The 14760-nt window shown below is 32.7% G+C and overlaps 1 protein-coding gene across 8 annotated transcripts in view; it reads left to right on the top strand.

The window, feature by feature from the left end:
• The window catches only part of FHOD3 (formin homology 2 domain containing 3), a 652613-nt gene that overhangs the window by 298748 nt on the left and 339105 nt on the right, over positions 1 to 14760 (top strand). The window lies entirely within an intron of this gene.

The following is a 14760-nucleotide window of genomic DNA, read 5'->3' as shown; positions in this document are numbered from 1 at the left end:
AAAGAAGAGTTAAGAGGTTAGACCTTGTCAGACTTCCATGAATGGTGGCTGAATTGTGAATTAATCAGCTAATTAGCATGTCAAAGGTAATAATGCCTCAGAAACCCAAGTAGCAAGAGACAACTAAGTTGTGATAAGAACAGTTTATTTTAACTTTCTTTTCAAAATCTACTCAATAAAGCTATCTCTCTTCTTTGTAAAGATGGATGTCCAAAACTATGGAATATCACATAGTGTCTAGTACATGATAGAGAGCTTAATTAATGCTTGTTGATTTACTCTATGTTCTTATGGGTCATTTCGTTGACCAAATAACTTTTAAGTGCTACTTATTTACTAAAAGTAATGCTGTCTTCCACCCACCCAACAAATGCCATCTCATTCCATAATACTTCCCCTTAATATTCCATTATATTTCTATTACTTACCATCCTATTCTTTCATTTTGTCTTCTACATTTTTATGCCTTTTCTCATACCATCATTCATCCCAGGAGTGAACTCTTTAACATTACTCAATGTTTAACTCATATCTGCCTCAGAACTCTATCTCCCTTCTCCAAAGTCCCTGTCTATCTCCTCTTTTCCCAACCAAAGTGGGTTCTTCTTCCTTGCATTCTCCATTATCCTTTGCTTGGGCTTCTTTTTATACACATCTCCTTATCCTTGTTATCAATTTTTTGTTTATATACTTTTTCCCAATTAAAAATCCTGATCCTTTTACCCCTAGAGCTTAGCATAGTATTTAATCAGTGTTCACTGAATTGACTTACACAAATTTTTGTGGTTACAAAAACTCTGAAAATGAAATGTGTTTCAGTTTCAATAAGTTTTTGACATTTAATTTTGTGATATATCTGTTAGTCTGACTAGATTTAATTACATTGGTCAACCTAATACACAAATCATAAGTCTTGGGAGAATGTATGATTCTTGATAGTGATCATCTTGCTTAGTTTTGGCACTATTGAATCTAGATTCACTTCTTCACCATCCAAGGATTTTGAATACAAAAAAATACCTTTTATTCTATTTCTCATATTATTTTTTCTACTTTTTTACTTCTTATAGAATGATTTCCATTTCTACTACATTGTTATCTTGAACATCACTATTGAGCATCAAATGTAGTGGTAACATCTTAGTACTCATTTTTATTGATCTCTATGAAGCTTTTCACACTAAGTTTCAATCTCAGCTTTTAAATCTCTTTCTCTTTTCTCTCCTGTAACACTGAACTTTTCCTGTATTTCTGATTGTTTTTTTTTTTCCCCATATATTTCTCTACTTGGCTTCTTTTCTTCCTATTGCCTCTTCAATGTTAAGTAATCATCTTAGGATCTATTCTGGGAATCTCTTCATTCTTTTTTCTTTGTTGATCTCATTTCATAGTTTCTATTCTTATTTTTAATACATAATTCTTGAATCTTTATATGCACCTTCTCCACTGAGTGTTTATCTCTAAACTCTCCTTTATTACCTAAGCTTAGAGGGAGGCACTTGTTTTCCAGTGCTATCCCTACTACTTATTACAAATTTTTAGAGTTGAGATTTTTTTTATCTCCAACCACTTCTGTTTTTAGAGGCCACTGATGGCTCAATGGACAGAGTACCAGATCTGGAGTCAGGAAGATCTGAATTTCAATCCATCCTCATATACTTCCTACCTGTGTGATGTTGGGCAAATCACTTGACCTCTGATTGCCACTAGCAAATAAAATGGCAAACCATGAGAGTGTCTTTGCCTATTTTCTAGGCAATACTAGACAGTATTGGCATCCTATGGTCCATGGGGTCACAAAGAGTCAGACATAACTGAACAATAATAATAACAACAATAATTTTCTCTGTATCCTATGTGACAATCACGAATTTGTATTGGGAAACTGAAGGGACTGTTTCTGGTCTTTTTTTTTCCCCATTAAAGAATGGTAATATGTACCTCTCTGATTCTCTTTAAAATAATATCACAGTTCTGAGTCTAGATGGAGAGTTAAAATGGAATACATTTCTTCATTACTAGTGTGCCATGTGTCACATTTTGACTTTCTGGCAAGAAATCTCAGGGCAAATTTCTTAGAAACATTAAATGCTGACCATAACTTGAGTTGCCGTAAGTTGACTTACTGGCAGAGAACTATAATCGAAAATCTGCTAATTAGTTTTTTCAAGTCAAATTTTGTCCTATTTCACAATTTTTTTCGTCTCTATTCCTCCTCCCCAGTTAATTTACTGATAAATGAGAGATTCAAGCTTCCTCAGGAGAATAAGATGTTAGCACCACTAAATAGTTGAAAAACCTGACTATCTTCATATTTCCCATTGTATAACAACAAACAACACTTTTAAAAAACAGCTGGTGGGAAAAGTATTTAAAAAATTCAAAATAGAGCATAATTTGCCTATCAGCAAATCCCCTTTCAAATTCTATACACAGGGCTGTTTTAGAAGTACAAGGATTTAGGTTGACTAACCAGGTGAAAGAAAAGACTTCTTTTGGTGTCAGTCCAGGTTTTTCCTTACTGTTCTCAGTTAATGTTTGACACTAAATAAAAGAAGTAAAGTGAAGTAAATAAAAGAAGAGTAAAACAGTTCATTTTATATCCAGTAGTTTTATGGATGTAAGTTATTTCTTTTTAAAATTTTTCTAAAGTGAGCTAGTTAAAAGTGAATTCTTTCTTCCATTTCCATCTCTATTGATCTCCCTCTCCCTTCCTTGTTTAATTTACTCTGACTCTGTAACTGACCCTCCTGTCATTTTGATTTTTTTCCCCTAAAAGTAAGAGCTTTTATTGTCTTTTTTCATTTTTGTCATTAGCCAGTGTGATGCTTTTTTTTTTTAAACCTCAGACTTCGGATATTTACTGTGTGTAATATGACAAAACCATTGACATTTGGAACTAGTCTAATTCTTTCATTTTACAGATGAGGAAACTGAGGCTCAGAAAGTTTACATAATTTTCTTATTTGTACAGGAGGAGAGCCCAGAGGAGAACCCAGATACCTTAGTTCCTAGAGGCCACTGAATAAGCAGTATGACGAGTAACTGATATTCAGTATCTTCCTCTAAAAAAAAAAATAGAGAAAATAACAATACAACTATGTATCTCTCAGGATATCACAGGCATGTGAATTTAAATGTGAGCTGCTACTATCATTACCACCTATAAATGGTTTTCAAAGAGAAATGAAGAAATATTAAAGGCATCCTTTAGTTAAAATATGACTTTATTCCTTCATTTGTTTTGGAGTGGAATGGAAGTAAGGGCAGTCTGTACCTGTGATTTCTTTAGTATAGGAAATTCCTAGTGTAGAAAATCCAGAAATTATGCAGAATTTTCTGTAATTTATAGTCTTGGTGAGAATAAATATTTGTGACTAATTGTATGGGATCCCTGATGGTGAGGTCCCAGATCATAAAGTGAGGTTGGCAAAGAAAGCCTGAAGTCTATTGATAAGATTACTTCCTAAGATAATCAGGGAAAATCACTGGTGGGAATCAGCTCAACCTTAAAGTCCCATCACCTGTGGAGGTCCTGTAACCTCACCTTATTGTATCTGATCAGAAAACAAAGTTATGTCAAACTATTGAAGTTAAATTTTCCTTATAAATGTGTCCATGGCTCACAGCATCTTTGCTGAATCCCTTTTGGGTTAGCCCACCACTACATTCTGTCCCTTGGTATCTTTCTTCCCATCCTCCTGACACCCACACCTATGTCTCCTGGGGTCTTTCTCTTTACCCTATCCTTGCCCCCATTCCCTTTTCTTTCTTTTTATAGCTAAGTTCTTCTAGGGAGCTAAACTCCTCAATGGATTTAGCCTGTCAGTCAATAGCATATTCCCATCTTAAGGAGTATTTCCTTTTTCCTGATTAATTGTGAATTCTACTAGGAAATTTGTCTTTTTCATTATTAATTGTTATATGCTCTCCCAAATCTATTTCATATTTAAGACTCTTGGTGGCTATTGTATCTTTTCGTTTTGTCTGTAACCTTTTCTCATAAATAAACTTATCTTTTACCAGAGAGAAAGACCAATATGAATTCTTCACATGAACAAATCCCAACATTTGGTGTCAGTTGCTCTTCTAAGTCTCATCATATTAAATGATACCTGTACCTCAAACACATCATTGAGATGCTAAAAGAATTTGCCCATTTTTGTTTTATATCAAAGGATAGACTTAATACCAGGTGTTTCTGGCTCCAAGGACAGCTCTCTAATCCAAAGTATCAAGTTACTTTGCCATTTTTCTGATAATTTGCCTGGACAATAATTCATTTCTACATAACATTCAAAGTTTACTAAGTTCCTTCCTTCCAGCCATGCTATCAACTATAAAATGTACACATTATTATCCCCATATTTAAATGAAGAAACTGAGATTCAGAGAGACTGTGACTTGCCTCTGGTCTGAAGCCAGTAAGTATAGGATTTAGGACTCAGACCACTATACTTGTAATCTAGTTTCCTTTCCAATGTATCTTATTAATTCTTTGTAGCATATTTGTTGCAGTTCTTGAAGGAAGATATTTATTTTTTGAAATTAGAATTTGGAGGAGAGTAGCATGGTCTATGATTTTTTTTCATTTCTTTTCTCTTGTACAAGGTAAAAACATTTCAAAACTCTTTTTTTAAAAATTTCCAACCTTTTCCCCTTAATTTAAAGATTGATTTACCAAGCAATCAAGGCAGTGTGTGGCAGCTGATTTAATAAAAACAAAATCAAACTTATTTCTTCATTCTGAATGTTAAGATTTTTTTTTAAATTAGGCTTTATTTCTCATGAAGATTTTAGGACTAAATATTCAAACTCTTTTATTTCACAAAAATTGCTTTTGTATACTATCCCCAATTAATAATATAGGATAAATAATTTCAACCTACCAAGGCTATATTGGCATAAAAGTTCTGGATAAGTATATATTGATAAAGAACATTATAGCAACTTAGAATGACAAAAGTCATTAAGAATGTTGACGTCATTTCCTACCTGCATCCAAGAATTTATGCACAATATATAAACTTAATGGTCAAACACTAGATTGCTATAGTTATTGACTACTTTGTCTTGTGAACCTAACCTATTTCTTAGCAAGTACCAAATGGTTTTGATGACCACTGCTTTATAATATTGCTTTAGATCTGGTACAGCTAGGCCACCTTCATATGATTTTTTTTTTCATTAGTTCCCTTGAAATTCTTGATCTTTTGTTCTTCCAGATGAATTTTGTTGTTATTTTTTCTAGGTCAGTAAAATAGTTTTTTGGGAATTTGATTGGTATGGCATTAAATAAATAAATTAGTTTAGGTAGTTTTGCCATCTTTATTATATTTGCTTGACCTATTTAAGAGCACTTAATATTTTTCCAGTTGTTTAGATCTGACTTTTTTTAATGTGGAACATGTTTTGTAGTTTTGCTCATATAGTTCCTGACTTTCCCTTGGCAGATAGATTCCCACATATTTTATATTATTGACAGTTATTTTAAATATAATTTCTCTTTGTATCTCTTGCTGTTACATTTTGTTAGCGCTGTATAAAAATGCTGATGATTTATGTGGATTTATTTTGTATCCTGCAACTTTGCTAAAGTTGTAGATTATTTCTAATAGCTTTTTAGTAGATTCTCTGCAGTTCTTTAAGTATACCATCATATCATCTGCAAAGAAAGATAATTTGGTTTCCTCATTACCTACTCTAATTTCTTTAATTTCTTTCTCATCTCTTATTGCCAAAGCTAGCATTTCTAATACAATATTGAACAGTAATGGTAATAGTGGGCAATCTTGTTTCACTCCTGATTTTATTGGGAATAGTTCCAGTTTATCCCCATTACATATGATGCTAACTGATGGTTTTAGATAGATGCTACTGACTATTTTAAGGAAGAGTCTATTTATTCCTATACTCTCTAGTGTTTTTAATAGGAATAGATGCTGGATTTTATCAAATGGGGGCAACTTCTTCTCAGAGTGCAAATAGTAACCCCATAATGGCAAATCTGGCCTATTTCCTCTCATCAGTTTTCCCCAGAAGATTTAACCAGTGTGGCAAAAGTCTTCTAACAACTTCTAACAAAGGATGAAAAAAGGATCCTTTGTCTTCTCCCTCTAGAACTGCCTTTTCTTTTTTTCCTTTGATTTCTTACTATTTCTCAGAGGAAGATAAGCATACTGCTTATATTTACTTGTGTCTCCACCCTAAGCTTTTCTTTTGATGATGGTGATAATAATTATAATAATACATTTGTTTAAAAGTATTTTCTCACAAATTTCCCTAAGAGCACCTATTTTTTAACAAGTCAACCTTTTATTTCCTTTGATTAAAAAAATTCTCCCTTTTCATTTTTAAGACTAACAATTTGATTTTCCTCTTTCCTTTTTTTAATCAGATTTACTAAGGGTTTGTCTATTTTGTTGGTTTTTTCATAGAACCAACTCTTAGTTTTATTAATCAATTCAATAGTTTTTTTTACTTTCAATTTTATTGATCTCACCTTTTATTTTTAGAATTTCAAGTTTAGTGTTTGACTGGGGGTTTTTAATTTGTTCCTTTTCTAGCATTTTTAATTGCAAACCCAATTCATTGACCTTCTCTTTCTCTATTTTATACAAATAGGCCTCTAGAGATATGAAATTTCCCCTTATTACCGCTTTGGCTGCATCCCATACATTTTGGTATGATGTCTCATTATTATCGTTTTCTTGGGTGAAGTTATTAATTATGTCTATGATTTGCTGTTTCACCCAATCATTCTTTAGTATGAGATTATTTAGTTTCCAATTATTTTTTGGTCTACTTCCCCCTGGTTTTTTGTTGAATGTAATTTTCATTGCATCGTGGTCTGAAAAGGATGCATTTACTATTTCTGCCTTACTACATTTGAGTTTGAGGTTTTTATGTCCTAATATATGGTCAATTTTTGTATAGGTTCCATGAAGATTAAAAAAATTAACAAGCTTCTAGGTCTACCTTTCTTTCCATTCTCCCTATTACATTCAAAGAGGATTTTTTTTTTTTAGTTATTCTCCAATTGATGGACATTCCTTTAGTTTCCAAGTCTGTTTCTTTTTTGCGACTACAAGGAAGACAGGTATGAATATTTTTATACATATGGGTTCTTTGCTTTTTAAAAAATCTTTTTGGAGTATAATAAACTTAGTCACCACCTGTTTTCCACAGGGTAAATGATGGTGTCTTAAAAATATATGTTAAAATTGCTGAAGTAGGAAATTAAGTATGAAACTTCTAAATATTTTTTGGGGTTTTTTTTTGGATAGCATGATTTTTTTCTAAGTTAGGTTTGTTGAGTTTGAATTAGCCTTTCCAGTCACATTTAATTATCTGGTATTCAATCTCTTTTTAAAAAAAGGATGTCTTCTTTTTAGAATAGCACAGGTCTGCTCTATCTGGTCTGTTCTTTTCTATGAGTTTTTTAATTGTTATTTCATCCATGGTGGAATGTCAATATTGTTCTCTTGTGAGAACTGAGACCAACACATGAAATCTGTTAAGAAATTGATTAAAAAAGGCAAATCAAAGATTTCTAGCATGCTAAGAGATGGTGTCCCTTATGATTAAAATGAAACTTCATTGCCAGTGATTTGAACAAAGGGGAAAAATGCCATAATATAACTAATGCCAGATGGAATAATTTCTGGTATAGGAATAGTTTAATGATTTATAATACATAAAACCAAAAAAGGTTTTAAAATAGCCTTTTAAAAATCATTTCTGACATGCTTTTTCATTGAGCCAAAATATTCTTTTGCATGTTAGCGAATCCTTGAACACTGGAATTATAAAGAGCAAATCTAACTTTAGAGTTTAAGTAAAATTACTTTCACGAGTAGTTACTGAGGAAGACTCCCTCAAAAAAGGAGTATATAATTCAGTAGTAAGAGCCAACATTGTTTAAAACGGGCACATTTAAAAGGATAAAATAAATGAGTGGAAAAAAATTTACTTTGAAAAAAAATCAAGGCAACTGGAAATGTTATCTGTTTTTCAAAAACAAACACCACCTTGTAATTAAAAAAGGGACTAACGATTCTTTTTAGAAAAATGGAAAATATTTGCAAAAGGTTGGGTAGGGTTTTTTTTTTAACATGTTCATCAGCAGTAGGTTAACTTTCAAAGTTTTGTGAAAAAAAATTTTTTTTACATTACATAGTCAATTGTAATTCCTTTCAGAAGTAATGGTACTATTAAGTAATCTGAATAAGCTTGTCTTATCAAACAGCCATAGATATGATATTAATGCAAGATGTTTTCAATTTCATAAAATATTCTGGTGAGAAGCAGTTTAGTAGATTAGAGGACTAGATTTAGAATCCAATCAATTAATCGGCATTGTTTATTAAATGCTCACTTTATGTCAGGAACTGTGCCAGGCACTGTGATAACCTCCCTCCCCCCAAAAAACATTCCTGTCCCTAGCAGCTAACATTCTGTGTAAGGAGGAAGAGAGGGGAAGATAATATATTCATATAAAAAGACACAAAATATGTGGAAAAGTAAATATAGAGCGTTTTGAAGTTGAGAAGAATTAGCACCTGAAAGAATCAAATAAGAGGTAATCCTTATGCCAAACTTTGAAGAAAACTTAGACTTCTCAGGGAAAAGGAAGGAAGATGTTTTATTTAGTAGCCATTATGTACTAGGAACTGTGCTAAGCACTTTACAAATATTGTTTCATTTGTCCCTCATAATGATCCTAGAATGTGGATAGTATCACCATTAATTTACAAGTAAGGAAACTGAGGTATCCAAAAATTAAAGTGACTTGTCCAGTTGAACTGAAGTTTGCTTTCAAAAACACATTTTTAGAAGAAATTTCAAAATCAGATAGAAATAGCATATTAAAGTTAGTAGAGAATTAAGGAATGTCAATGGAAAAGGGAATAGGCCTTGGACATAAGATAAAGGGATTTTATAGTATTAAAAAATCATTAAATTTTTTTTATTGAAATAAAATTGGATATTTTCTTAAACATGATAAACATTTGATAAATCTTTGTTAAGTTTAACTGTGTGAGTAAATGAAAATCATGGTTTAGAAAGATTTTCACATTAATAAAAACGTATTACTTTGCTTGACCCTCCATTAACCAGAGCATTTAGTCATATTACCCTACCTCTTTTTTTGAGATAGATTCAACATTCAGATTAAAATAGTTATTCTTGTATTCTTTTTACTTTCAGTTCATAGAAAAAAGTCACTTTTTCTTGTATTTTTTCAGGGACTTGCATTTTGTTTGTGAGTTCTTTGTCCAGACTGTCATAAAAATGAATAGATATCCTAATTAATACCTATTATAATGGGACACTGACACTGAGCATATGAAGAATTAGGGACAGCTTTATTTAAGTGTGTCCACCTTTTCATTTCTTCAGGAGGAATAAATGAATGTTGTCTTTAAGGCAATTAACCTATTTATTAGAATAGTGAATTTGCCTTTTTGAAAAACAGTTCCCTAAATTGTCCAGTTAGGAGAAGGCATTCATACCTTCATTGCTGCTGATATTTCCATAAAGTTCTGACTTGTTCTTGGCAGAGAAATAAGAGGAATGAGGATACTGAGGGAAATAGTAGAAAATGGAAACATTAATTAATACAGGATTGTGAACCACTCCTTAATTGGAAGTTTAGTGATATAATGTAAAAAGGACTAGTCTTAGAGTCAGGAATACTTGAGTTCAAATTTTGTAACAGATACTTACTAACTTACTAACAGTCTCAGTTTTCCATTTTGTAAAATGGGGATGATAATAATAATATCAGCCTTCCAGAGTTGTTGTAAGGATTAAATGACACATGTAAAGTACTTTGTAAGCCTTAAAGCACTATTTAAATACTAATTATTGCTATTATTATCTTTAATAATAGTAATAGTAGTAGTAGCAGCAGCAGCAGTAGTAGTAATAGTACCTGCTTACCAAATAAAGCCAATCCAAATTCTGACTGATCCCCAAAGTATATTATAATCAGTCACCCTAAATTGAACATATTTCCTGAAAACACTTGTAGCATAATTTAGAAAGAAATGGAGGAAAGTTTGGCTTCTCTTTGAATGTCATCTGTTGGACACAGTGCCCCATATTTTCAAATGAATGATCTGTGGCTTGTGGAGTTCGTTGGTAAAGCATTCTCATTTAGTGGTGGTGGTGGTGGCAAAGACTTCTTGTCCTGAATTTGTGAGTGATCAAGTTAGGGCAGAAATCATAAGCCTAGGGAGCTAGAGCAATCTATTGTAGGTAAATCTAGCAGAGAGATAACTCTCTGTCTAGTTTTTCTGTCTAGTTTCAGAAATTTAATAGCAGTTAAGTTATTTTCTAGATTGCTTTCAAAGGGTCATTTTTGTCTTTGATTCATTGATATTTGATGGTAAATGAGCTTTATTCATATGGAAAGGTCATGGTGTCTTGTGAGCCTCTTTTATGCTTTGTTTTTAGGAATTAGTCATTCTCACATTGTTGAATTCTCACTTACTCTTAACCAAGATCATAACTATTCAAGAAGCATGCACTGAATGTTCAAGACTTTGTTTTGGGGCTTATACTGAAATTCTGATGCATGGTTTCTACCTTCAAGAAGTTTATAATTTAGTTGAAGTCAGGTTTTCCATTACCTCTCCATGCTATATTACAAAGAAGTTCTAGATACAAGGGAAAAAATGTTTTTTCTGTATTATTCTGAATCATTTGACTTTTTAAATACTGAAGTAATCACCAATTAGAGGGATTGAGGTGGGGCTACAATTAGGGAATACTTATAGGAGGAAATTTTTGAGCTTAGTTATCGACAGTAATGGATATAGACCTTGAATTGATTTGAGCCTTTGATCTTTGACTCTCAGTTTTTTTTCTTAATTTGAAAAATTAAGGGGATGAATAAGGGAATAAAGATTGCTTCTGATAGATAGAAAAAGAAATAAGTTTTGAGTGAGGTATCTGAGTCAGAATTCTACTACCTGGCTCACAGGGAAGCTAGGTGGAAAGATGGATAAGGAACCATTCCTGGAATTAGAGAGGCTCATTCTGAGTTCAGATCTTGCCTCATCATTCTGAGTTCAGATCTGACCTTAAACACTAACTACCAAATCATATAACTTCAGTTTCCTCAACTGTAAAATGGGGATATTAATAGCACCTTTACTTTCAGGGTTATTGTGAGCATCAAATGAAATACAATCTGTTTTGGAATTAATCATTCTTTAAATGTTTGGTAGAATTCACTTGTAAATCCATCTGGCCGTAGACATTTCTTCTTAGGGAGTTGATTACTAGCTTGTTCAATTCCTTTTTTTCTAACATGTGACTATTTCAGTAATTTATTTCCTCCTTTGTTAATTTAGGCAATCCATATTTTTGTAAGTATTCATCCATTTCAATTAGATTATCAGATTTATTGGCATACAGTTGGTCAAAATAGCTTCTAATTATTGTTCTAATTTCCTCTTCATTAATGGAAAGTTCACTCCTTTCACTTTTGATACTAACAGATTCATTTTCTTTCCTTTTTCTAATCAAATTAACTAAGGTTTTTCTAACTCTTAGTTTTGTTGATTAATTCAATCATTTTCTTACTTTCAATTTTATTAACCTCTCCTTTTATTTTTAGAATTTCAAATTTGATATTTAATTGGTGGTTTTAATTTGTTTTTTCCTAGCTTTTTTAGTTGCATGTCCAATTCATTGATCTTCTCTTTCTCTATTTTATTCAAATAAGCATCTAGAGATATAAGATTTCCCCTAAGAACTACTTTGACTACATCCCACCAATGTTGGCATGTTATCTCATTATTGTCTTATTCTTGGATGAAATTATCAATTATTTCTATGATTTGTTGTTTTAACCACTCATTTTTTAGGATTAGATTATTTAGTTTCCTATTAATTTTTGGTCTCTTTTTCCCTGATGTTTCATTACATGTAATTTTTGCTGCATCATGATCTGAAAAAAATGCATTTATTACTTCAACCTTTCTGTATTTGATTTTGAGAGGTTATGCCCTAATATGTGGTCAATTTTTGTGTAGGTTCTATGTACCACCAAGAAAAAAGTATATTCCTTTCTTTATCCATTCAATTTTCTCTAACTTATCTAACTTTTCTAAAATTCTATTTACTTCCTTCACTTCTTTCTTTTTTATTTTGTGGTTCAATTTATCTACTTCTGGTAGAGTGAAGTTGAGATCCCCAGTAGTATAGTTTTGCTGTCTGCTTTTTCTTGTAGCTCTCTTAACTCTTTCTCTAGGAATTTGGATGCTATACCACTTGTTGCATATATGTTTAGCATTGATATTACTCCATTATTATAGTATCCTTTAGTAAAATGTAGTTTCCTTCTTTATCTCTTTTAATCACATCTATTTTTGTTTTAGCTTAATCTGAGATCAGGCTCGCTACCCCTGACTTTTTTTTACTTTACCTGAAACATAATAGATTCTGCTCCAGCTTTTTATGAAGTAATATTTGTAAAGCATTTATCACAGTGGCTGGCACATAGTAGGCACTTGATAAATATTTATTAATTGATTAATTGAACAATTAATCTAAATAATGTTGAGGTCAGGTTCCTTCTAACATCCTTATACCCTAAGATCAGGATTGGTTCCAGGGAATAGGTCATAGTTAAACTGATAGGTGGGGGCTCAGTTAATTCCTGAATCAGAATTAGTGGATACAGGCAGAAAACTTGACAGATCACTACAGCACACTGGTACCCCCATTGGGCTAATCCTTCCCTTTAAACCTTTTGCTCATATTATTTTCCAATTCTCCCCACTATTTCTTTCTAAGCCCATATGCTTTCTTGATGCATTCCTTTACTATAGCAAGTCACACTGATCTCTCCCTTGTCTAGACCCCTATTTTCCCTCCTCCTTCCACCCCTCCTTCTGCCTTGTCTGACGTCCAGATTCTGGCTTCATTGGTGTTTCCCTTAATTTTCCCATTTCAGAGACTGTTTCTGTTTTAGAACTTGCCTGTCTGATAGCTACATCTGTTAGGGTACTCTCTTCTTGACTTTCCAAATTCTATTACTGCCTAATGAGATGGCACCAAAATCTTGGGGTTCAAAGCTAGAGTGGGAGACTTCAGCCTCTCACAGTTATCACAGTTTCTCAAATTGAAATGAAAGCTCTCTTCTCCAGGGTCTTCCAAATTTCTATTTTCCACTGGCCATTCAAAATGATCTGCAGTCTATTCTTTCTTGATTTCTCTTTCATTCATCCACTCAAACTCAAGTATCCAATCCCTCCAGGTCACACACATATCCACACTGAATCCTGCTACATTATCTCTCTGTCATTCCTAATTCTTCTGATAACCCTCTGTATTTTGTCACCAAAGAGCAAGATCATACCTAAAATGATCAAGAACATGTCTTAATGTTTTTATTGCTGGAGGGATGGGAGCAGTAATTAGCAAATGAGGACAGCTGAACAAACACAATGTCTTCAATCCACACAGCTGTCTGCTTCCCCCCCTGGAGTTGTCAAATCTAACATGAGTGTACATATGGTTAATACCACATAACCTAACACTTAATTATATTCACAACCACATCTGTTATCACATCCCATTTCAAGCACACTTAACTGAACTTGAACATCCTTCATCCTGTACTTGGTATTTCCATTTTTATCCATATTTTATAGCTTGTTTTCAGTCTTCTGTTTGGCTCCTGGTGGTCCTATGAGATCCAGATTGTTAATTGGGGATTTCATCTGTTGTCTGATATGTTTGTTATGTGCTTTTCTATTATCTTTTCACATGATTTGTTGTTGTTTAGTTGTTTTAAAGTTGTGTTGGACTATCCATGACCCTACTTGGGGTTTTCCTGGCAAAGATACTGGAGTGGTTTGACATTTCCTTCTCTAGCTCATTTTACAGAGAAGTAAACTGAGGCAAACTGGGTTGAGTGAATTGCCCAAGGTCATACAGCTAGCAAATATCTGAGGCCAAATTTGGATTCAGAAAGATGCCTCTTCCCGATACCAATTCTGTTATTTTATCCACTGCACACTTAGCTGTTCTTTTTTACATGATGGACTGACTCTAATCAATTTACTGTTCATGTTTTGCAAAGTTCCTCTTTTGTCATCCCTCAGAGAGATTTTGTGCATATATTGGAGAATGAACTTAACTCTTCATATTTTATTGAGATTCCTCTCTAAACTGATTAATTTAATTTTCTGTAGTTTTTAATTATGTGTTATTATATTGTTCTGTAATTGTGTCTTATCTTTCCTTTTAGGTCATAAGACCTTAGAAGGCAGGTACCAAGTTTGTCTTATACATCTCTTGTGAACCTGATAATGGCTACTTAGCAAAGTAATAGGAAATACCCTTGTTGATTAAATGATTAATGTAGAGCATGAAGGAAAGAATCACTAAAATAGAGACTGAGAAAATAGTGGTCTAAAGAAAATAATGGATAAATTGAGAAGAGATTTTTATTTGAGGGAGAAAATGAACATTTTTGATTTTAAGTATTTGGAAATATATGTGTGTGTGTGTGTGTGAGAGAGAGAGACAGACAGACAGAGAAAGAAGGAGAGACAGAGAGAGACACAGAGAGAGAGGTCAGAGTGATGCTTATCTGAGAGCTATTAATAGTAGTTGAAAGCTTGAGAGTGAATGATATGATTAAATAATGTTTTATCTCTTTATCCTATCTTTAATTATGAATAATTTGAATTTTTTATGTTGTTAGAAGGCTAAAATATATGTCCTTTCACAGTTCTA

The sequence above is a fragment of the Antechinus flavipes genome, chromosome 1 (genome assembly GCF_016432865.1).
Source record: "Antechinus flavipes isolate AdamAnt ecotype Samford, QLD, Australia chromosome 1, AdamAnt_v2, whole genome shotgun sequence".
In the NCBI taxonomy this organism is placed as follows: domain Eukaryota; kingdom Metazoa; phylum Chordata; class Mammalia; order Dasyuromorphia; family Dasyuridae; genus Antechinus; species Antechinus flavipes.
This window is presented reverse-complemented; position numbering and strand designations above follow the sequence as displayed.